General features: G+C 41.5%; 1 long non-coding RNA gene across 1 annotated transcript in view; it reads right to left on the reverse strand.

Moving 5' to 3' along the window:
- LOC130840561 (uncharacterized) overlaps positions 1–25,293 on the reverse strand; it is a 49,735-nt gene that overhangs the window by 12,307 nt on the left and 12,135 nt on the right. Inside the window, exon 2 of the long non-coding RNA XR_009050030.1 lies at positions 7,432–7,496. This is a non-coding gene — a long non-coding RNA (uncharacterized LOC130840561). The remainder of the gene's footprint in view (positions 1–7,431; positions 7,497–25,293) is intronic.

Here is a 25,293-nt window from a genome sequence, read left to right on the forward strand (position 1 = left end):
TTCAGTCTCTGGCAGCCATTGACCTTTTTCTGTTCCTGTAGTTTCACCTTTTCCAGAATGTCATATACATGGAATCATCAGTATAGAGCCTTTTGAATCTGGCTTTCTTTCACTTAACATGATGCTTTGAGATTCATCCATGTTGCTGCATGGATAATCATTTCTTTTGGGTGAAGATGTTTTGAGAGTATATGAGCAAGAGAAAGGAGAGAAAAGGAAGAAGAATAGGACATTGGTTTTGAGGAGTAAGGGGATGTTAAGTCAAGAATCAGGTATTTGAGAAACTGAATGTACTCAAAATATAGTACAAATAATTACTTTAGATTTTTCCAAAATCTACACAAATCTCACCCATCTCTCTCTCCTTGGCCTTAGGTCAGAGTTGAGATAATCACTCTCAGCTCTGGGATTCTCAGTCCCCAATTTCCTATTATCCTTAGACTGTGTGAGGACTCACTCCTGCTTAATATTATTATGTTTCTCAATGTATTCTCTACACCACGGCTGTTCTCCCCCAGACACCCTCTCTCTCTCTCTCTCTTTCTAACATGTTTATTGTTGTGCTTAGGTGTATGTGGGTCTTTAAAACCTGATATATAGTGCTGATTTGTATACTTATGTGTTAAATGTAAGTGCAGGGTATCGTGATATAGAGCTTGAACTTCTTTTTCACTCAGCACTATGTTTTTGAGATCTGTCCATGACGAGTTAATGTGTAGTACTTTGTAAACTGTAAATAACTCTACAAATGCTTGCCACTACTACGTTCAGGAGCAGTGTGGCAGTAATAATAACAATAACAATAATTTATTCAAGAAATCTTCGTAAGTATCTACTTTGTTGAACCCTAGGTATAGAGAATTTTTTTTAAAGACACTGTTCCTTATGGAGAAATACAGTAAACTATAGAAATATAATGATAATAATCCCCAAATTGTAAAGAACTAAATAGCATGAGAGTTTCTAACAGGAGGGCCTAACCTCATCTTGAGACTCAGGGGCCGTTTCTCTGAGGCAGGGGTACTTCAGTCAACTTTTTGCCCCTTAGGCTAGGGCTCCTACACATATAAGCCACATATGTTGTGCATATACCAGATGGGTTTTGCATGTTTTTCAGAAGGGTAAGTTTGAACCAAGGAAATCTAGGACTGAGCTTCAGAAAATTGGGTCCAATGACTGCTGGGGGAGATGAGTCAACCCCAGGTGACCCAGAGATGACAGAGCAACACTGATGATTGAAAACCAAAGTCTCCAATAGTGTGAGTCACCCTCTCATTGCATGCATGTGCATGTCATCTCAACATACCAGCATAATCAAAAGAAATATTAAGCTCCACTGCCATGCATGGTGTGTCAGAGTGTGGGTCTGTTTGTTTGCTTGAATGGAGGTGAAATTAGAGAAAGTTAAGTAACAGAACCCCTGGACGCAGGATCGAGTCTCTGCTCTCAGCTCTAGCACTGAATTGCATCAAGAGGAAAAAACCCAAGTTCATAATAAAGGATTAACGCCCCCAAACTAAGCACGTTATATTGCATTAATTTCAATTTAATACGAAGTAGCAAGGAGGAACAAACGGAAAACAGTCTAAAAACAGGGAGCACATACAAGGGTGTGGATCAGTTAATTCACGCAGCAGGCAAATCCCAACTCTCCACTCCCATTACTCTCAAGAACAAGATCTGCTGTGGGTTAATGGCATTTACAAATGTTTTCCCTTTAGTGATAGAGCCAGATAAAGATCTTGAGAGCTGTCAACAGGATTTTGCTTTTGATGCAAGCCTGTGTAAACACTGTTCTTCATTTAGAGAGCATTGTTGTATGTTCTAGTAATGCAGACTTACGTGAAAAAGGTCTGGTTTTTCCGCTCCCAATCTACCCCTACTCCGTGAACTAATCTCTTAAAAATCTGTGTCCTAGTGTTAGAGGAAAACCATTACATTATAACTGCTTGCTGATCTGCAAACTTCTGACAGGAAATCTGAAATTGCAAACTGCTGTGTAGGGTTCACCAAAATGCTTGATGGTTAAGAGTGTCTAAAAGACTAAAGGTCATGGTCTATATCAAATGTATTTTGAAAGCCTCTCAACTTGTCTTTTTTTATGTGTTGACATGAGTGGAGATTTAACACCAAGGTGACTGGAAAGGAATGAAATTTATCCTCAAATCCCAAAGAGTAAACTCACATCATTATGTTTTAGTCTCACCTCCTAACTGTCTGAATGATTCATTGTAACAAATATTTATTGAGCTTTCCAACTATATTCAAGAGAGAAACAAAAATTAACAAAACACAGACTTAAAGAGCCACAGTTCTTAACCTCAGGGACTTACATGGGCTTCGAGTGATGCTTTAATAACCATATTGTTATTAAATATCCATACTTCTAAATCCATTGGGAAAAAAATAGGGCTCAAAACTTTTATCAGATTCTCAAAGACAGCTGAGGCTTCAGGAAATTTAAGGATCTCTGTCCTAGACGTAGGACAAGTCCTATATAAAGATTGGATGATAGATTGTTAAGCGTGAAATGGTACTTTAAAGTCATCTAGCCTGAATTAGTCTTCTTCAGTTTACAAATGAGAAAACTGAGGTGCAGCAGGGGGAAATGACTTGCCCCTAGTGCCAGATAGCACTAAGACATGGGCCACAGCCTTATTCTGGACCTTACTATGGCTATGATTAGGGTAGGGTAAGATAAGTAACAGAAAAGAACTGCAGGAGAAATGGGAAAGATTACACTTGCTTGAGAGTGTCAAAAAAGACCTGATGAGGGACATGGCCTTTGAAATATTCTCAAATGATGAATTTTGAAACATATTATTGGGAAGGCTAAGGTGAGAATGGATGGAGTATGAGTAGCATCTGGTGAGAAGAAACAAGAAAAATAAAGTTAGGAACACATGAATCTGTGTGTGTGTGTGTGTGTGTGTGTGTGTGTGTGTGTGTGTGTGTGTGTGTGGAAGAATAGGAGACAGGTCTGGAAAAATAGATGGTGGCCCTATTGTGAAAGGTGTCAGAGGTAGGATGAGAACAGACACGCCATGTACAACACGAGTTAACAAATCCACAAAGTACCATATATCCCCTGTCACATTTCCAGAGACTTTGAATGGTCACACTTTCTCAGCACTGGTAAACACTCATAAAATCTGCTGGTGGGACTGTAAACAGGTACAACCTCTCTAGAGGGCAACTTGGGAAGTAGTATCAAAATGCCTTGAAAAGTGCATAGCTTTGGACTGGGCAATACCTCTTCCAGGCATTTATTCTAAGTAAACAATAATGAACACTCATGGTGATTCCTAAGGCTATCCACTGCAGGGTCCATTCTAGTGATGGACAGTTAGAAACTGCCTAATCTCCACACACAGAGGACGTTGCATACATTATGGCACCTCTTCAGGATGGAAAAAATATGGTCCTTAAATATCAGAGTGTAGAAACACAGTTAATGGGGAAATGTTCATGATAAATTGTGAATATTGTACATTTGTTTTGATGATTTTTCCTTCGCTATTGTGTTTTTCTCAAATGAGAAACCAGAGGTTTGTAACTTGCCATGTGTATAGAAAGCCCATGACACATATTTAGAGAAATAAAGCAAGTTGCAGAGCAGTAAGTATACTAATCATCCTTATAAAAAGGCATATGAATAGGTGTATGTAGACTAAAAGGATATTCATCAAAAAGTTAATAACAGTAAACCCTAATGGTGAAATTAGCATTTAAAAATTTTTGCTCTGTTTTTCTAGGCTGAAAAAATTAACAAGTGATCTTTTTAAAAGCAAAACAATACAGGTGTTATTTTTTAAAAGATGGCAATCCCTGAAGTATGGTTATTTTCGAGTGAGGAAGTTAACCTAGCTAGGATGATTTTGAACATCTCAGCAGTTCCTTCTCTTTTGTAATGCATATCCAAATGTCACAGGACACTTCCCTTTCTCATCCCTTCCTATCTTATTTTAAAGACTTATTTTGTCTGGGATAATTTATTTGGTGGCTTCATTTACCTCTTAGCTTATCTATAAAACAGCTTTTTTTGAATATGAAAATTCCGAAGATTCCTACCAAGCACACATTCAAAACCTACTTCCTAAGAAAGTTACTTCTGGTTTTGTCAAAAGTTCCATCACTGACCAGATGACACTGAGTGATCAGCTGGTAATGAGAGAGAAGAGGAAGTAGGTTTGACTCTAACTTGCCCTGAGGTCCTTCCAGCCTGACATGTCTTTGCCCAGGGAACTGATGGGGTCACACCAGAAGGCAAATTCCCACAATGCCATGCTGGTAGATATTTCTTAGAAAACAAGGGCTCTGCCATTGATCCTCAAAAGGGAAAAAACTGTAGGTTAGTCCACATATTACCTAATGAAGATCCATCCCAGTGCCACGCTTAAATAGCCTCGATCAACTACTCTGAGCATCTGTGGAATTTACCACTAAAGCCTAGGGACCTGCCATTACCAATAGACTGGATTCATACACTGTGGTGTATGTCTCCACATCCGCAGTGGGAGGAGGGAGCGATGGTGGCTCCCAGGGAGTAGGTGATATTCTGTTTCTTGTTCTGAGTGCTGGTTATAAGAGAGTATTCAGCTTCTAAAGATTCATTCAGTGTACATATATGACCTTTTTAATATAGATGACATACTTCAATAAAAAGTTTAAAAGAAAAACCCAGCTGGAGACCACTATTATCATTCCCCAGAGCAAGGATCCTCAGTTGGACCAGTGCTGAACTTACCAAGAGATGAGTAGGATAATGTATATGGTTTGCATCTTCACTTGAGAATGAGAGGAAGGGAGAAGGAGAGTGGAAAATAAGAGAGGCCTGTATGCGTGGAAACCAAGTTGTGTGGCCCATATTCTGAGGAACTTCCCAGGTGGTGTGCTTCAGAGAAGAGGGTAGGTGACCATGTGGGAACACAGCCTCCTACTCCAGCCTTCACCACGGAGATCACTGAGCATCTCGCTTTTCCTCTCTGAACTTCAGGTTGGCCAGCTAGAAAAGGAGACTATCTGATCTTACTAACCATGACCTAAGGGTGCTGTTCTCACTGGGATGCTTAAAAAAGACTTAATTTGTGGAGGAGTACTAAAAAAAATTGCAGCAATGACTGACAGAATCACTTTTCTTATTAGAAAGCAAAGTTAAACATTTATAGGTGACTCTCAGACACCCAGACAGGATGTACACAGAATGTGACAAAGCCCATTTTCCAGAATAGGGCAGCCACTGTGGGAGCAACACACTTGGAACAGCCGAGCTGGAGCTTCCTGTGGGCTGTTCACAGCAACTTCTTGGTTTGTCCAGGTCATAGTCAAAGTCCCACTGAGGAGCTGAGAACTCGTCCCACCCATTTTCCTTCCATTCAGTGTCAGTGGTCCACGGGCCTTAGAGTCTCCTATTTCTCCACCCTGGAAGTTTTCCTTTCTGTGTCACCATCACTAACCCAGCTCCGTTACCAATTTTGCTCTGCTGTTTCTGTATTCAAAACTGTGTTTATATACACATGTGTATAGTCTGGAGTCAATCAGCTATTTTCAAACAAACTGGTAGTTTAACAGAATGCAGCAGGATTTTTATACCAGAAATTCCCAAACTATGTTCTGTGGGGCCCCTATACTCAGGGATATGCATACAAATTCCTTGACCAAAAGATATGTGGTCAAATATGCATGGGGATTGCTGGCTTTTGAAGTGTTTACTTTAGAACTTCTCAGAGCCTTTGATACGCATTACAGATGTTCCAGAGGATTCAAAAACTCTTAAATCTTTTTTGTAGGAATAAATGGTAATCCTCTGGCAACCTAGATTAGGAAAACTGGTAAATTCCTTCATTCAACAAACATTTATCAAGTACCTACTATGTGTCAGGCACTCTTCCAGGTGCCTGGAGAATATATCTTTCTCAAGGTCCTTTTCAAAGCACTTTTATTCTAGTGGCAAGAGAAGACAATAAACCAGGAAACAATATCACTTCGGCATGTGATAAGAAACATAAAGAGGAAATAGCCAGGGTCCACTTTAAGGCCTCTTTGGAGAGCTATTTGAGCTGAAACTTGAAGGTAAACATGAGTCAGCCACAGGAAGAGCCATGAGGAAAACATTCTAGACAAACAGGAGAGTAAGTGCAAAGGCCCAAAGGCAGGAAAGATCTTGGGCTGCTCCAGGATCAGGTCAAGTTCTGATGTTGATCAGGCTGATGTTGCTGGAGGGCAGGGAGGGATGAAGACAGTGGTGGAAAATGAGGTTGGGGAAGAGGCACATATTGGATCACGTAAGGCTTGGTGGCAACAATCAGGAATTTGGATCTCAGTCTAAGGACGGTAAGAAGCCCCTGGGGGGGTTTAAGTGGTGAGGTGCTGCCAAGGGAGAAGGAGAGAAGTGGGTGAATTAGACATGTGTCCTGGCAGGAGAGCCTGTGGAACTCCCCGGTTACTGTCTGGACTCGACTCACACTTCAGCACTTCATCTGTGCTCTGCTCGTATTGTCTTTCTGTGGTTGTGAACCTCAGTTTCCTAACTCAACTGCAAGTTCCTTCTCTCTAGGCTCTAAGCAGAAAGCAAAAAGTAAAATCCAGGTATTGAAAGACCTGGGTTCCAAGCCTCGGCTGAGAGTGTGGACAAGTCACTTCACCTCTCTGGGCCTCACTCTCTTCATCTGTAACATGAAACCAAAGGACTAAGTGATCTACTTCTACGATTCTGAGCTCTACATCCTACACCTCTCAAGGCACAGACAGACATATCTAGACAGAGAGAAGGGAACTATCTAGACAAACAGAGAGAAGGGAACAATGAGTACTGCTCCCAAACAGAAACTTCCGGAAACCCTTCAGTAAGAGTATCCCACTTCCCTTACAACTCAAAGGTTGGAAAATTGGCTAGACATCAGCTGATTTGTAAAGCAGCAAAAGAATGCGCTGAGCTAGGCATGAGAGATTCAGGTTTTATTCCCTACTCTGCATCAGTCTGTTTTGTGACCCAGCGGGCAAGTCTCTCAGGCTTTGCGAGCATTGGTTTCTAAAGAAAGAAGCCTACTGTGACTGGCTTCTAGAAGCTCTTATACTGCTTATGTTCCACAAGAAGAATTTGTAAGGGAGGAAAATATGTATATTTTACTCTACGCATCTTAGGTTCATTGGCTCTGCAAATTAGACTGGCAAAAGAGAGATTAACAAGAGCTAAACAGAAGTTTGTTAACATGTGTATCATGCATATACATGGGAGAATTCAGTCATAAATAGCTCAGGGAAGGTAGAATTTAGGTTTATATAGCATCTTAGCAAAAGAACAATAAATTTGTAAAGATGTGACAAGACAAAGGAAGAGGACTTCAAGTTTTCAGGGGCAGCAAATTGTGAGAAAGTAAATACATGGGGAAAAACAATGGAAAATAAGGGCTAGTTAGCAACATTTGTTACCTAGATTTCTCTGGTGCATCTCAGGGCTGATAAGAGTCCAGAGCTGTCCCCAGTGAATGATTCATCTTAAAAAAGAAAGAATGAAAGAAAAATAAATAAATTACCAAAAAAAAAAAAGTGTCATCCTGCCCTGGGGCTTCCTTGGTGGCGCAGTGGTTGGGAATCCACCTGCCAATGCAGGGGATACGGGTTCGATCCCCAGTCTGGGAAGATCCTACATGCTGCAGAGCAGCTAAGCCCGTGTACCACAACTACTAAGCCCGTGTGCCACAACTACTGAAGCCCTCGTGCCTAGAGCCGTGCTCCACGAGAGAAGCCACCGCAGTGAGAAGCTGTTGCACTGCAACGAAGAGTAGCCCCCCTCTCACCACAACTAGAGAAAGCCCACGCTCAGCAAGAAAGACCCAATGCAGCCAATAAATAAAAAAAAAAAAAAAAAGTCATCCTGCCCTTCCAAGTAAAGAGGGGGAAGGCAGAGAGTTTTTCTCATGTTTGCTTTTTCTCAATTGCCTTTGGCTCAAAATAATGCTATGTCAGAGTGGCATATCTTAAGGGGTGGCATGCTCTGACCCCCTTCAAATTCAAAATTAAATATGTTCTTTCTCAGGATCCTTTGAAATACATATTTCCTCTAAGTTATAGAAGGAAAACATGTCCTCTTCTACTGCAATTTGGGGGGAAGCATCTGCCCTAGAAAGAAGAAAAGGATTGAAATGAGATAAAAATCTTCATTTTCCAGTCCTGCTGGCCCAGATCTGAACACTTGAGGCTTTTGCAATAAGGAGGGTCAAGTTTCAAAGATCTCTCTCTCTACCGTGAACTCTATTGCTGTTTTGGAAAAAGCCAGCAAATCCTTAGCTAACAAGTATTCTTCAGCCCAGCAACATACAGCCAACTGGCCGCCTGCTTCTCTCTTCCAGCCTCATCCTGCCCCCTCCACCTTACCCTGATAGCCCAGCATATCCTCAGGAAAACTTCCTCCCATAAATAATTTAAAGAGCCAAGCTATTAATCAGAGGAATTGTAACAGAGGGTGAGAAAGGCACAGGAAAAGGAAAATAATTATCCTGTCCTCATCACACTCCCTTACTTAAGTGCTAGAGAAAATACATGAACTTTTGTACCAAGGAGAAAGGAAGAAAATAACATTAACTGAACACCTACTATGTACCAGGCCTTTTCCTGGTTATCTTAGCTTCACAACAATCCTGTGAAATAGATAGTATCGTCCCCTTTAAAAGATATGGAGGCAACCCAAATATCCATGACCGGCTGAAGGGATAAACAAAATGTGGTATGTATATACACTGGAATATTATCCAGCCTTAAAAAGGAAGGAAATTCTGGTAAATGCTACAACACAGACGAGATATTAAGACATTATGCTTAAGACTCACAGATATAGGTAACAAACTAGTGGTTACCAGTGAGGAGAAGGAAAGGGGGAGGGGCATTACAGGGGTTGAGGATTAAGAGGTACAAACTATTATGTATAAAATTAAGCTACAAGGATATATTGTACCACATGAAGAATATAGCCAATATTTTATAATAACTATAGATGGAGTATAACCTTTAAAATTATGAATCACTATGTTGTATATCTATAATTTATAAAATACTGTACATCAACCATATTTCGATAAAAAATTTTTGACGTTATGCTAAGTGAAATGAGCCAGACACATATTATGTGATTCCATTTACATGAGGTATCTACAATAGACAAATCCATAGAGACAGAAAGTAGAATAGACGTTACCAAAGGGTAAAGTGAGGGGAGAATAGGAGTTACCGTTTAATGTGTACAGACCTTCTGTTCGGGATGATGAAAAGCTCCGGAAATAGATAGTGGTGATGTTTACACAACATTATGAATGAACTTAATGCTGCCAGGCTGTACACTTTAAAATGGTTAAAACTGTAAAAATGTGTGTTATGTATATTTTACTACAATTTAAAAAAAAGGATATGTAAACTATGAGGTTAATTGTCCAAAATCACAGTGCCCTTAAAGGGGAACCCGGGGTTTGAACCCTTAACTGACATGCGATAATTACTATGCGGAGGGAAAAAATCAGTATGTAGGAAAAATACTTATCTCCCGGCAAAGCAGAAACTGCAATTGAGTAAACATTAGCTTCTCATGCCTGCCCCAGCTAATTTCCTAACCTGAGGTTGTTTTTCAGATGATGACGGGGTGAGTGGAAAGAATGTTACCTCACCACTCATTGAATATTATCTAACCACATCCTCTAAGTCTCTTCTGCAGATGGCCTCGTCAGCTGTGTTATCCCCTGGTTCAGCTGTTTGAACTTTGACAATAATTAAAGAATCAAAAATCAATAAATTAACCTGGCTTCCAAAGCCTACAAATAATGGCCTTAATGAGAGTAAGAATAGTAATTCCCTTTAGCCAGTGAAGAGAGAATAGGGAGAAGTCACTAGACTACAACACTCAGGCTCAGCTTTGTCTCTCATGCCAGGTATTTGGCACAATACCTGTCCAACAGCAATGTTTGGAAAGGTTAATTAATTGAATTAAATTTTGAAAATTTAACCCCACAGCTCACAGGAGATACTGTAAATGACCAGCCTAGAGACTGAATAATCCCAAGTCTCGAGTGGTCATCAGCGATCCTGCTGTTGCTGTTGTTACTGCGGGTGTTGGTTTTGTCCCTCACCCCGCTACGACCACCATATGACACACAGAGATTAACTCTGCTTTTTGGTACCATGTCCTGGGCACGTTAATCAAAGGACCACTGAGGAAGGTTTAAGTACTCTGTCACTTCTTGGTAAGAATAGCTAAGGACCTGCCTGACACGATGCCTACAGAAGTGATGCAACGTGAAGGGCCAAGACAACCGGTAAAGCACTGTACTCTCTCAAACATTTGTCCTGACTCTAAGGAGGCCTTTAGACCTTGCTTCCAACTTACAGGGAATATACAAGGCAGAGACGTAAGTTAAGTCACTCCGCAATTAGATAATGACAGAATGTAAGACATTCCTCAAGACAATTGGCCTCCTTACTGCAAAACAGCAATTCAGTGGGAGCAAGAGGGGGCCACTGGTCTAGATTAGAGAGAATTAAAGAAATATAAAGCCCAAATGCATTACATGAAACTTCAATAGATTTTGGCTCAAAAAAAAAACTATGAAATGGACAATTAAGAACATCTGATTATGGACTGCAAATTAGTTATTAGGGAAATATTATTCGTGTTTTATTATTATAATGATAGAGTATGAAGGAAATCATCCTTCTTTGTAGGACATGCACGCTGAGGTACGTGAGGCTGAAGTGTCGCAATGTCTAATACTTACTTTCAAAAGGTTTAGCAAAGAAAAGTACACACACTCACACACGTGCTTAAGAGTAGGGAAAGCAAATATGGCAAAACCTTAACTGTTGGGTAAGTTAAGGATGTTGTATATTTGAGTGATCATTGCCACTCTTCTCTCAACTTTTCTATATATTAGAACTGCTTCCAAATTAAAATTTATTTAAAAAAATCAAAATCAAAATTACAACAACAAAAACTAGCTAGTGTTTACGGACTGTGTGCTATGTGTCAGGCAACAGTCTAAGACTATCTTAGCAGCTTATTTAATTTCCATAACAACTCTATGAGACGGGTTCTAATATTCTTCTCACTTTAGTGAGAAGGAACATATTCATTTATATAGTACAGATCTCTCAGGGAAAGAACATGGGGCTGTTTCAAGGCCAGGTCCTGACTGTGAATTATTCCACTTACTGTAAATGCCAGAAACAGACATGATGCAAGCTCGGAATGAAAACCACCTGAATTCCAGATTATTTAGTACTCTCCTGACCCAGGAAACTCACATCTTCCATTTTTGCCCCTTAAATATTCATTAATGCAACTACTGATATCACTGAAGCTCCATCTCTTAGGAAGCTGTGTAATAAAATAACCTCAATCTTACCACAATATTGTTCAGTTTTTAATTTAGGGGTCAACTCGTTTTGTTTGATAGCAAAAAGGGGAAGCCCTGCATTTATTGCACCTCAGCAACTAACAGCTGTGGGGCTTGGATGTGCGGGACATAATTTTACTTTTCTGGGCCCTTCTCTTGTGAAATGAAGAGTTTGGCCAAAATAGTATAAGATCCTTTCCAACTTAGCCTTGTTGTAACCGGAACTTAGAATAGTCAGTTTCACAACCAATCTGTTCTATTTTGTTCAACTATGGAATTTTTTAAACAAATTTCTCAGAACTAAGCAAATGCTTCCCTTCTAAAGTTTTATGGTTCTATTTTAAAAGTGTCCTCCACAGCCGCTCCCTGGCCCCTTTTTTGGTCCATGAGTCTGGTTATCTGGCAACCAAGTGTAGAGACCCCTTGTGAACTAAGGCAAGAGATTGAAGGTTCAAATATGGGGGCATGGTGGGGGGACTTTACTTGCAAGCCTGCCTCTCAGGACAGAAATGATCTGAAATGCTAAGCTCAGTCCCAACCTTCCTCACCTCCTCAACTTCACGTCCAATAGCAGGAAAAGCACTACGTACACATTAAACTACCCACAGGTCATAACCATCAAGTGGGGAAGTGGAGAGCAGAAGAATTCTGCTCAAATTTGTTTAGTCTTCACAATTGTCCAGCCAAAGAGCCATTCCATCTACAGGTCAGCGAGCGTGACCAAGGCCCACTTCTCCAAGTGGTTAGAGGTGATACGGATTCTTATCCTCTAACTGAATCTTCAAATGGGTTTGATTTTTACAAATTGCATGCAGGTTTGCAGTTATCCCCATATTTCAGGTGGAACTCTTGAAGCAAACTGCAATGCAGATGACAGCTCCCAAACTCCACCCACCTGCCAACCTTCCATCCATCTTGCTGCCACCAGCCCCACCCCCAGCTCCAGCTCCCACCTGGAGTGCTTTCTCAGCATTTTCTTACTTAGGAAAAGGTTTTTAGCAAAAGTAACTTTGCATTGTGATTGATTTTTCACCTTTATTTCACACAAACACTAAGTATATATGTATTTATATTCATAGATATTTATATTCATACTATATATATTCATATATATATATGAAATGGAGGCATTTCAAACTGCTTTTGGAAGGGATTTAAGGTTGCCTCTATTGTTTGTTGCCATTGTTAGTTTGAAAGGTACATATATTGTCAACTTTAAGATGCAGCCCTAAATCCAGAGCCCCGCGGAGTCAGAGTCAGGGAGTCCTTTTACAACCCCCACCCGACAGCCGTGGGAACTAGACCTCGCTGGTTGCCAGGCTTGGGTGGGAACGTGGAAAGGCCTTGCCCCACTTTGACTCTGACATCCTTGCTCAGAGGCTGACTTGTCTCCCTCTGCCCAGGACACGGGGGCACCTATGTTTCTAAGTCAGGACCAAAGGCAACAAAGTGTAAACTCTACATTCCATTCCTTCTGTAAGAGAGTCCTGTGAAAGCTCTCTTCTTGAACAAGCCATGGGGGGAGGAGAGGTGGGGGAGCTACCACCCCTGCTTTCCGGGTAAATCCTTCCATCTCCCCATAGAAGGAGACTTTGAAAGGAGACTGGTTAGGGTAATGTATCATGCCCCCAAAGGCGGTCCATTTACATTCTGCTACCAAACAATTTCATTTTTACATAAGGTTGGTGAATAATGCACATTACTGACTCTCAGAGATTCACACTTCACACTGACATGTTAAAGTTTCTGAGAAAGAAAGCTGTTTATGTTTAATGCAAGATTTCCAAAAGCGACTTGACCATGCAGTCTTTTTTTCTCTTTTATGCAACACTTGTAAACATCTCTCCTGAAGAATACAAAATGGGAAATGCAGGTTTAATGGAAAATCATGACCTTTGGTGTTAGTAAATCTAGATTGGAATCACCATCAGAGCATTTACTTGCTGTGGGGCCCTGGGAAATTTACTTAAACTCTCTGAGTCTCTGTCCTGCCATCTTTAAAAATAAGCTAATAATAATTCCAACCTCATAAGGGTACTGTAAGAATGAAATAAGTGAAGGTACTGCTTGACACCTGATGGGAGTCCGATGAATGGTAACTGCCATTTATAAAAATGACATCTTGTGGAGTAGAGGTTGTGAGGCACTTTCCAGATCCCCCTTCCAGAATAAAGGAAGGAATTGTTTCCCCAGCTGCTGAGAATGCTGCCCGGGAGCCCTCAACTCTCAGCCCTCTTCAGGAATTGTCTTGGGTGAAGACAGCATGTCAGTGACATACCCCATCCTTTCGGCAGCTGTGGAGGGGCCAGGGTTACAAAGGTCTGATCCTCTTACCCTGTTTGGGGACCAGACTGAGGGGTGTCTCAGCTTCAGAACTTCCCGTGGGATCAGCTAAGGCCGTCTTTAAGACCATATTGCAGCTTACCTTCTCCTCCTCCCCCAAACCCCCTCTCCCCTCCTCCCCTCCCCACTTCCTTCCCCACTTGCATTCCTCCTACAGGTGTCAGTCCAAGAGCACTCCCTAATAAACCTCCAGCATACCAATTTGCACTTCAGAGTCAGCTTCCTGAGGACTCAGGCAGCACCACTGTGTTCTAATAGCCCACCTTCCATCAGGACTTTGATGGCAGGAAAGAAAGACAGCAGGACTCAAAGAGCCTCAGCAAGACCCAGATTTATGCATCTAATGAAGTCCCTTAAAGAAATGCATCTTATGCCAGCAAATGTCCTCCCCAAACATTTCTCTGACAGCTTCCCTCAGTAACAGGCTATGGTGTCACCTAAGCATCTGGAAACCATGGTGCTTGTCAGACCCATCCCAGACTGTCTTAGGAGGTGGTTTGGGATGACACTGGGAATCAATATGATGCTGATGTGGGCCACTCGTGGACCACTGTTAGAGAATCAGTGCTGCAAATTTTTTCTCTTTTAGCTGTGGCAGGTCAGATAGCCTGTGTCATAACGGCTCAACTCTGCTGTTGTAGCATGAAAGCAGCCACAGACAAGATATGAGATGAAGCAGATGGCTGGATCCCAATTAAACTTCATTTACAGAAACAGACCACAGGCCACATGAGTCCATAGGCCGTGCTTTGGCAACCCCCATACTACACTCTTATTTTTCAAGGCAGGATTCTAGGATCATCGACTTCACCTTGGACCATGCTAGAAAATGCTTATTTTCAGGCCCAGGCCCAGAATTACTGAATTAGAATCTGCAATTTAAAAGCTGATCTGGTGATTTCATATAGAAAAATGGTACAAATCAACTGGTTTGCAAGGCAGAAATAGAGACCCAGATGTAAAGAACAAACATGTGGACACCAAGTGGGAAAAGCTGGGGGTGTTGGGATGGGATGAATTGGGAGATGAGGATTGCCATACATACATTACTAATAAGAAAAAAAAAATCAAATTGTACGCTTTAAGTATATGCAGTTTATCACGTGTCAATTGTACCTCAATAAAAGTTCTTAAAGGAAAAAAAAAAAAGTTGATCAGGTGATTTCTACTATGTTTGAGTTCGAGAAGCAATGCTATATAGTGTCCATTGGAGCAAGGTCTATATCGCCATGAACTAGTTAGCGTCTCTCTGTTCGATGATTACAGAGGAAAGACTGGAACCTTCTCAGTCTGTGCTAGCTATCTTGCAAAACTGCCATGTAGAGCAGGTCAGCTCAAGTGCCCCTTTCCTGGGCAAACCAAGTAAATTCTGACTTTCTAACTGGAGGCCAGTGGTTAATTAAACATGAAAGACACACGTTTGTAAAAAGATATAAGCAAGCTGATATGGGGGTGGGGGTGGGGGGAAGAAGAAAACTTTTTATCTTTGAGGGGAAGTAGGGTGGAAGAGATCATCTGGATTGCCAGGCACAAGAGCTCATCTTCCTGACTCATGCAGTCCTGTTTTTCTGGTAGAGACTTTGCAATACTGCATTAGTCAAATGATTCTGCAACACCATTTAAATGGCATAAAATGTCTGCTTGTGTCCAAGCATGATTCTGAGGGCAGACTTGTGCCAGCCCAGCTGTTTCCCTGGAGAATAGATCCAGAATTGATTCCATTAGAAAAAACAGACTCATTTTGGCGGGAAAACCCTGGTAAGTACATATGAAAGACTTACATGCCAGAAGAACTGTCTTCACAAGGGGCATCACCAGCAAAGGGGCAGATATGACCTGACAAAAGCCCAGAGATGCCTTCTTGGTTGGACTTAACCACTCCATCCTCTAAAGCAGTGTTTGGCAAACTTTTTCTGTAAAGCGCCAGACAGTAAATATTTTCGGCTTTTTCAGCTATAAGGTCTCTGTTACAACCACTCAGCTCTGTGCTGTAGTACAAAAGCAGCCATGGGCAGCCTGTAAAGGAATGAGGGGGACTTGTTTAATAAAACTTTGTTTACAAAAGCAGGCCATGAGCTGGATTTGACCTAAGGATTTCAGTTGGCTGGCTCCTGCTCTAGAGTGTGGTTTAGACCACTGCTTCTCAAACTGTAATATGCACAGAAATCAGCAGGGTGTCTTATTAAATGCAGATTCTAATCAGCAGGTAAGGCCTGATTCTACATTTTTAACCAGCCCCCATATGGTGATGACAGTGGTGGTCTAGACCAGAAGCTCTCAAACTTGGGTACACCCTGGAATCACCTGGAGAGCTTTAAAAATACCGATACCCAAAAGAAATGACACCAACGCCTGGTTCCTACCCTTACCCTCTGATGTTCTTATTTCGTTGGTCTGGACGTGACCTGAGCATCAGCTTTATTTAAAGCTCCCAGGTAATTTTGATATGCAGCTAAAATTAACAATCATTGTTAGGATAGAATCTAGAAGTTGGGGCACTTTTGTCAACTGTTTGGTAGAGGAAGAGATATTCCCCCAACAAATACCTCCTGAGCATTTAACATGTCCCAGGAAAGGTCATCTGTTGAGGACAGGAAATGCAGGTGGAGTGAAGGACTTGAAGAAAATTGTGAAAATTCAGAACAGATTCTCAGAACACTAGGAGAAGATGCAGAGCAGGGGACAAAGGGATTCCCCAGTGCTGTAAAGGGCCCATTGCAGTTAGAGACATTTTTCAACTGAATAAAAGGAAGAATTTGCTGACAGTGAAACTGTCCGAAGTTGTCACGGGCTTCCATGGGAAATGGTGAACCTCTGTCACTGGATGATTGCAACCACTGGTAAAATCAGCACTTTTCATGCACAAAACCTAGGTATCAAGAGCAGTCTAACAACAGATGTAGAGAATAAACATATGGACACCAAGTGGGGAAGGCAGGGAGGGTTGGGGGGGGAATGCACTGGGAGATTGAGATTGCCATATATACATTACTAATAAGAAAAAAATACCAAATTGTACACTCTAAACATATGCAGTTTATTGTATGTTAACTGTATCTCAATAAAAGTTCTTAAAAAAAAAAGAAAAAAAAATGAACAGTCTAATAGGGTGTTACTAGTAATTGTGTTTATTAGGAGTTAAACTGCCAATCTTTGCAAATGAATGACTTTAAAAATATACTTTAGAATACGACAAGCCTGTCTCTGTAACAGCATCCCTCTTAACCATGTGCATTATTGATTGATTTTGAGCGGAAGAAGAAGGCATGGCACAAAGTTAATGCCAGGAATTGCACACAGCCTCCTAACTCTCTTAATCTTATCGGCCGAGGTGGTGTATCTCACAGGTAGCATCACCCATCAAGAGTGGAGCAGTGGAAGAAAGGCTTTGAAGTGCTGAGACACATGGTACCATGGTAAAGGGGGATCCAAGAATTGAATTTGGAGTGGGGACGTTGAACCAGAAGTGGTTAAAACTTCTTCCAACTCTGATACTTGGTGATCCTAACAAAACACCTGTGCTTCTGTTTGTTCTTTTTGTTTGAAAGTAAAATCTTCCTATATGAAGGAGAATACATTATTCAGGGCTTGAAGTCCTTTAGAGAATTGCTCTCTGGTCTTTGATTGAGGCAGGGATCTTCTCCCACAACCCAAGTCTGCGTCAAGCCTGCATTTTTTTTTTTTTTCAGATGCATTGAAAGGCCACGCACAGATAATTAGGCCATAGGTAACTAGGCCTCCTCCATCTCATATCTTTATCAAAAGCATCACCTTGTGCATAGCTTGCAATAAATTATTTTCCTTAAAGCCCAGAATTGTTGTTTGGTCTAGATTAGGTGTTGCTGCAAAAGGATTTCATTGCTAGCAAGGTGCAGTGTCACACAGCATTCACATACCAACTTTACCACTTTCCAGGCAGTTACCTTAGATGATAGGTTGCTTTCCACTCAATGCCAGCCTCATCATCTGTAAAATGAGGATAATGGTACATATCTCAGAGCGTTAGTATGAGGACATAATACAGGTCGAGTGCTTAGATTAGCACCTGGCAGGTACGAAGGTGCGTATTCAGGCTATGTTACTTATAATTCCTGCTTTGTAGGAGCTGAGAGATAGACTTAAATGGAAATACTTCTACAACACATGCAGCCAATAAAATAAGAACATAAAACACAAACAAAATTAGACAGTGGGTATTTTATTACTTTTCTTGTGTAGAGATTCTATTTGTTTTTAAAATTAAGCAGCAACTCTTTAGCTTGGCATCAAAGTCCATTATGATCTGATGCCAACACTTCTATGCACATGACACATTCTTCCCCATTAAGTAAATAACCTCTACTAGAAGCAAACCAGACCATTAACTGTGATCTAATAGGCTCTATACCTTCTTTTTTATTTTTTTAAGATTTGTTTTATTTATTTATTTATTTATTTTGGCTGCATTTGGTCTTCATTGCTGCTCACAGGCTTTCTCTAGTTGTGGCGAGCAGGGCCTATTCGTTGTGGTATGCGGGCTTCTCATTGCATTGGCTTCTCTTGTTGCAGAGCACAGGCTCTAGGCACACAGGCTTCAGTAATTGTGGCACATGGGCTCAGTAGTTGTGGCTCGCAGGCTCTAGAGCACAGGCTCAGTAGTTGTGGCTCATGGGCTTAGTTACTCCACAGCACGTGGATCTTCCCGGACCAGGGATCGAACCCGTGTTCCCTGCATTGGCAGGCAGATTCTTAACCACTGAGCCACCAGGGAGGCCCTCTATACCTTCTTTTCTCTAAAAACTTAACCTGTGTGTAATACACCTTTTACTCACACTTACTGGTCAGTATCTTCCCACCCTTCACTCTCCAGGCCAAATAACCTTGTCCATGGAGACTCTCCTTATAACCCCAGCAGACGGCATGTATTTATCCTTCTCTGTGGCATCAACACTTTATGCTTCCGTTATCATATTCATCATCCACTCGCTTGGTTTAGAGTTATTTTGTGAAGCCCACCAGGTTTTAAGTACCTCGAAAGACAGAAATTGCTCCTTATTCGTCGTCTTTGTATCCCATCCTCTGACCTGACCCCCACCATCACCACCTTCACAATGCAGGGCCGTGGAGCCTTAAACACTGCAGGCATTTGATAAATGTGGGCTGGGTCTGTGAAGCTCTGGGCTGTAGGAGAGCAGCAGTGTGGAGATGGTGGAGAATTCCCTATGCAGCCCAAGTAGGGAAAGAGAAAGTAAATGACTATAACCCAAGGGCTCAACCACTTATTAACATTTGATACTCAACGTCTGAGAACAAATTCTTGCACACGTCGTATTGGGCCTCTTTTAGGAGCTAGCCACACTCACACCCCCTTCTAAAAGAACTGTCCCCCCACTCAGAGCCCCTGATGAAATGATGGATGAATCAACTGCATTGCTTTACTATAGTTCACCCTCCAGCCTGAGTTGATTGGATCAGGGCAGCCAATTCACAGAAAGCCTGGTTACCTATAGCCTCGCAAGATAAGATGAGCTCAGCCAATGGCTCTCCCACAGAGAACGTCAAGTTGGGACTTGGAGTATTCAACCAACAGCTATAAACACCAGAGCTGCTGTAATAATAACACCAACACAGCTGTATTTATTGAGCATGAACTATGTGCCGTGACTGTGCTGAGTATTTAAGGACATTATCTTACTTACTCCTCACAATATTCTATGAGGTTGAGGCTGTTATTAACTCCATTTTATAGATGAGGAAACTGGAACACAGAAGTTAGTGATAAATCAGGAGTCAGACTCAAGCAATCTGTCTCTAGAGTCTGTGCCCTTAACCTCTGTGCTGAAATGTTTGTTTCCCCAGGTCAGGGCAGGGTAGGAGGAAATGTCCTGAAGACTGAGCAATGAGACAACCCTTTGAAGGTCACGGACAAGCCAAGGAGTAAGTGGAGGAAACCAGTCTACAGAGGAAAACAAAACAACAGCAGAAGGAGGGTCAAAGAGAAAAACGTAAATGAAAGATTACACAGCGTGCAGAAAGACCTCATTTCCTGTCAGCTGTAAAATTCCCAGGGGCTTGGCAATACTGTGTTTCCTGCCATAGGATTTTGTAACCCGTCTGCTTATAATAAATTGACCTTTGTATGAGTTAAATTGAGTAGGGCTTCTTTGCAATGAAAGGAACCAGTGTGCACTTGTTCGAAGCCTGTGATTTATTGCATGTTCAGTTTGTGGACTCAGAGGCCACACTCACTGCATGGTCCCCAACTCAGCCTGGCTCCAACTCTGCAGACCCTCCAGCTCAGGGAAAAAATCTTTACTCCGAGTCACAGGACCTTGTTATAGTTCTCGCTCAGCCATCTTATTAACTGTGTGACCTTGAACTGGTCCTTGATGTATTTAAACCTTAACAGCTTCATTTATAAAATGGGTGTTGGGGAGGAGATGGCCAATAACAAAACATTTGTCCTGCCTCCAGCCAAGAGTTGTGGCTGCAGCTTAACTAAGTTAACAGGGTAGATGAAGAGGCTATGCAAAATATAGAGCACTCTTTTAAGCACAGCATTCCTTAGGGCTTGTTTGTAAACTGCAAGCCCTATCAGTGGTGCTGGGCCAGACAGTAAAGAAAAAGGTAAGTGTTATCACCATCACATTCCCTTATTCGTGTCTCTGTTTACAAGGTCACAGGTATTGTCAGAAAATACTCACATTCCTTTTGTTCCTCACTAATGAGTCAACTCTGGAAGCACCAATCTCTATCAGTAAGACATCTGTTTTTTCCTCTGTTCTGTTTACTCACAAGTGGCAACACCCTCCTGGGCTGGTTCTCCCTAGTCTTGGCTCTGAGTCTTCCTGCTTCTTTGCATCATCAAACCTTACCTACTCTGGCAACTTGGGCCTAGGTGGCCTCCTCCTCACCCCCAACGAGAGTTGCGATTGCTGTCCAGGGAACGTTTAATTGACTGGGAAGAAACTTATTTGACAACCAAGAGATAGGCCAGATAGATATTAGCTTGAGAGTCCAGCCAATTGTGTGATACTCTGATATAATTAAGATCAATTGTATCTTGTGATACAAGACAGAGGGGTTTTAAATCTAGTTTACTTTCTTTGGTTGGTGGTTTTGTTTGTAAATGAACCTTCCTTATAAATATTATTTTGTGGGGTTTTCCCAACTTCAGAAATGTTTACCATCTCATCAAAATTAAAAAACTCACTAAATCACAGTCTTCCTATTTTGTAATTCATGCAGACCTAACCAAAATTTCCTATAAATAAATTATGAGAGAGTTGATGTTTGCTTTATTAAGTTAGGGAGTAGGGAGGATCCTGAGAAACAGGAGCCCTGAGGTAGGCTGGCAGATAAAACACAGGACTCTCAGTTCTAAGTTAAATTGAATTTCAGATAAATAATGAATAAACAGCTGTGGATGGAAAATGTCTCCTGTCATATCAGTAGACAAGGATGTTGCAGCCATCAAGCCATCAGTCACTGCAGCCACCCCCTGAGAGGTACACTGTGCACCCTGAGAGGATTCAGGATAGAGAAAAGCCAGATACTGGCCCTAGATAGTTAAGATACATATCAAAGAAATAATTTCAATGAGCCCAGACTCTTGCATCTTCCCATTCATACAAAAGTGCTAAATTTATTAATTTGAGGTGTCTGTTTTCTCTTTAATTAGCAGTAATCTTTTGATGTTTTGACTATATATTTTATTTCTTTGTGTTTTTGTTTTTGGTTTTGTTGGTTTGTTTGTTTTGCAAAAACTCATATATAGTCTGGCTCCTCCCTTACCTCTTCAGAAAAGTCCCTCAGAAATATCTGAGAGGCTATCTCCCCAGCTTAAGTCCTCAATATGTCTGCCAAATAAAACATAATTCTCAACTTTTAGGTTGTGCTTTTTTTTTTCAGCTAATACAACCAATGCTTCATGGGATGAACTTATACTAAGAAATTATATGTTGTTAACTGAACATCCTATGTTTAACTTGTTTAACTTGGCATCCTATATTTTTATTTGCTAAATCTGGCAACCCTATCCCATTCTGACTCTTATTAACAGATAACATTTAAATTCTCCAATCCTCAGAATCCTCTATAAAATAAGTCTGAACAAGATGAACCCTAAAGTTTCCTGCAGCTCCATAATTACATAATTCTATGACTCAAATGCTAGTGAACAACAAATGCGACACTGAGTGATTTAATCTATAGAAGGATCAGAGTTCTCATCTTCAAAATAAGGATGATAAAGCCAACATTGCAAAATTGTTAGATGAGTGGACCTTTGTCAAAGAGAGACAAAGCTGAACATTAAAGTGGTGAAAACATTTTATTCAGTAACTACTGACAGTAAGGGAAACAGCTGAACTCCACTCTGATCTGTGCAGAGGTGACTGGGCATTTAAAGGGAGGATAAGCCAGTGGAGGTTGAGGGGGGACAACTAGGGGCTCAATTAGAGGAAGTGAAAAATTACAAAGAGTTAGTGTAAATCAACTAGCCAGCTGTGTCAGCTAGCTGGGAATTACTGAAGCAAGGAATCTATCCTCCCACCAAGACTGGGAGACCATTCCATTTCAAAGGAATAACTTTTAGGGGAATTCCCTGGTGTTCCAGTGGTTAGGACTCTGACACTGCAGAGGCCCCAGGTTTGATCCCCATTCCTGGTTGGGAAACAAAAATCCCACAAGCCTCTCAGCACAGCCAAAAAAAAAAAAAAAAAAAAAAAAAAGAAAAGAAAAAAGAATAGCTTTTAGGTCCTTGAGAAAAACACTCCTGAGCTGTAGGAAATACATACACATCTCACAGGGACAGAGGAAGAATTTACAATTGTAAGGGTTTTCTTAGTAATTGCCCCAAGAAAGGGAGATCAGGGGCCCATTGTCAAATATTGGCTAGAACTGGCAGTAAATTATTTTGACGGCCCTGAGTTTTTCCAGCAGGAGCTCTAAAGGAGGCTGGGTCATCCCAGGAACGTGGCCTTCGGCTGCTGGAAGCCACAGAGCCTCAGCCTCTGAGGCAGGGGTTTGGATGGAGTCCTCTTGCGCCCAGAGCTCTTTGTACTTCTCACCTTCAACAGTACCTGGCACAGGAGCTTGTGCTTAACAAATAACCATCCTGTTACCACATTGGATGCAGGGCCCCTCTCCTGGGCCCCATCTGAAGTGAAGTCCCCTGCCTGGCTCAGGGAATACTTTTCTGCTCACATTCACACTGTCAATAACAAAGCAGGGTTTGGTACAAGCAAGACAGACTTTTATTCAATGGCCAGAGACTGTAGAAGAGGAGCTCATGCTCCCAAAGGGAGGACAGTGGAGAACTTTTAGGGGATAAGAAGCAGGTACATCATCAGAAACTGGGGAGGACAGAGATTTCCAGAAACAGATGGCACATGTAGTCCCTCAGGCTCCCTTACACATAACACAAATTATGCCTAGCAGAGTACAAATCTCCCCTTTGGGTGGAGATCTTAGCATGGTAATGAAGCAAAGGTAACCTTCAAACACCTCCAGGTTTCACCTGTACAGGAACATTCCTGTGGTCAAGTCAGAGTCAGTTTGGTTGACCACTATATATCTCTCAAAGTACAGCTGCAAAGCATCTCTGCCAAACACCAGGTACTTTTGAAACAAACACAAAGATAATCAAGGCAATGAAAGTGGTGACCTTTAGCCTATTTTGCCCACTATCTAGCTGGATAAGTCTGGTTTTGTTGCGGGCCTTTGCAGCATCCTGTTGCTAAAACACAATTAGCCTGTATGGTTAAAAACAGTTTTAGGTCCTGGGGTCTGGCCTGTATAGCAAGGGTGACAATCCCTTTATTCATTCAAAATACTGTAAGATCTTTGATAATCAAACTGTATCCAACCAGAATTTTTTACAATGTGAAGAAAGAGCTTTTGATGCAAAGTTTTAGTGTAAAAAAGGAAAGAGAAAACTTGTTTAATTTGCTTAAAATATCATTGTCTTAAGAAATTGTTGGCAAGCAATGGACGTGCTGTAGTTTTAAGTGAATCTTTATTTCCATTAAGCATCTCTTAAGACTCACCATCAGTGTTTTTGTTGACATGGAATTGGTGATTTACAGGCACAAAATATAGATACTTAAATTACCATAGAATTTGAACGGCACGTTAGCTCTCAGCTTGCCCTCCCTTAGTTCAAATACAAAGATTTCTCATCTGAATAGGTCCGGGTACTACACTGATTTAATTTTATCTATATTGCTGCCAATCTGAGCTGGGTCTAGGGAAGAGCATATGTCCTATTTTTGTTTCTCTTTACTCATTAGATTTCTATTTTTAGATTTCTATTTTTAAATGGTCCTGAATTGTGAGTTTAACTTAATGCTCACAGAAGCAGTCATGGATGGAACTGTATTACTCCTTGAGTTTTCATAGATTCGGGCTTTATATAAACAGCCCTTTTATCCTTCTCAGATGAGCTCCTTTCTCTCCACTCCAATGGCATTACCCTAGTTCTAAACTTCATCACTTCATGGATGGATTATTCTAACCATGTTTTGCCTGGTCACTCCATTTCCAGCTTCAGTCACGTTATCTGTTAAAATAACTTGCATGTGAGAGAATCTCAGAATAAGACTGGTATAAATGAGATAGAAGGTTCTCTGGTGCCCAAAAATCAGCTGGCATGGCAGCTCTAGACCATGGGGTCCAGCTCCTTCTATCTTGTTGCTCTGCCACATACTCCCCACATTGCAGTTCAGTCTGTGGAGAAAGGGACATGGATGAGGGGGTGGTACCTTTAAAGGCATAACCCCCAAATTGCACTTCAGCTCACATATTCCATTGACCAGAACTTAGTCATATGGCCCACACTCAGCTATAAGGCAAGCTAGAAAATACAGTCCTTATTTTGGGCCGCTATGTGCCCAGCTAAAATATTGGGGCTTCCCTGGTGGTGCAGTGGTTAAGAATCCACCTGACAATGCAGGGGACATGGGTTTGATCCCCGGTCCAAGAAGGTCCCACATGCCATGCAGCAACTAAGCCCCTGTGCCGCAACTACTGAGCCTGTGCTCTAGAGCCCCTGAACCACAATTACTGAGCCTGCGTGCTGCAACTACTGAAGCCTGAGCACCTAGAGCCTGTGCTCCGCAACAAGAGAAGCTACCACAATGAGAAGCCCGCTCACTGCAATGAAGTGTAGCCCCTGCTCGCCGCAACTAGAGAAAACACATGTGCAGCACCGAAGACCCAATGCAGCCAAGAAATAAATTAATTAATTTTTAAAAACTGGGTCTTTATTAGGACAGATAAAAAGGAGAAGGATATATAATAGTGACGTCCAATATGGTAGCCACTAGCCACGTGTGGCTGTTTCCATTTCCATTTATTAAAATTAAGTAGCAGCATAAATTCAGTTTTTCAGATGCACTAGCCACATTTCAAGTACTCAGTAGTGTGAGTAGCCACATACCACGATGCTGAGCAGCACAGATACAGAACATTGCTATCATCATTGAAAGTTCCACTGGATAGAGCGGATATAGACAACCAATAATCTTGTCCACACCCCTCCAATCCTTCATACAAATTTTATCATATATAACTGATCACCTCATTTGTGGGT

This window comes from Hippopotamus amphibius, chromosome 17 (genome assembly GCF_030028045.1).
Source record: "Hippopotamus amphibius kiboko isolate mHipAmp2 chromosome 17, mHipAmp2.hap2, whole genome shotgun sequence".
Taxonomy (NCBI): Eukaryota; Metazoa; Chordata; class Mammalia; order Artiodactyla; family Hippopotamidae; genus Hippopotamus; species Hippopotamus amphibius.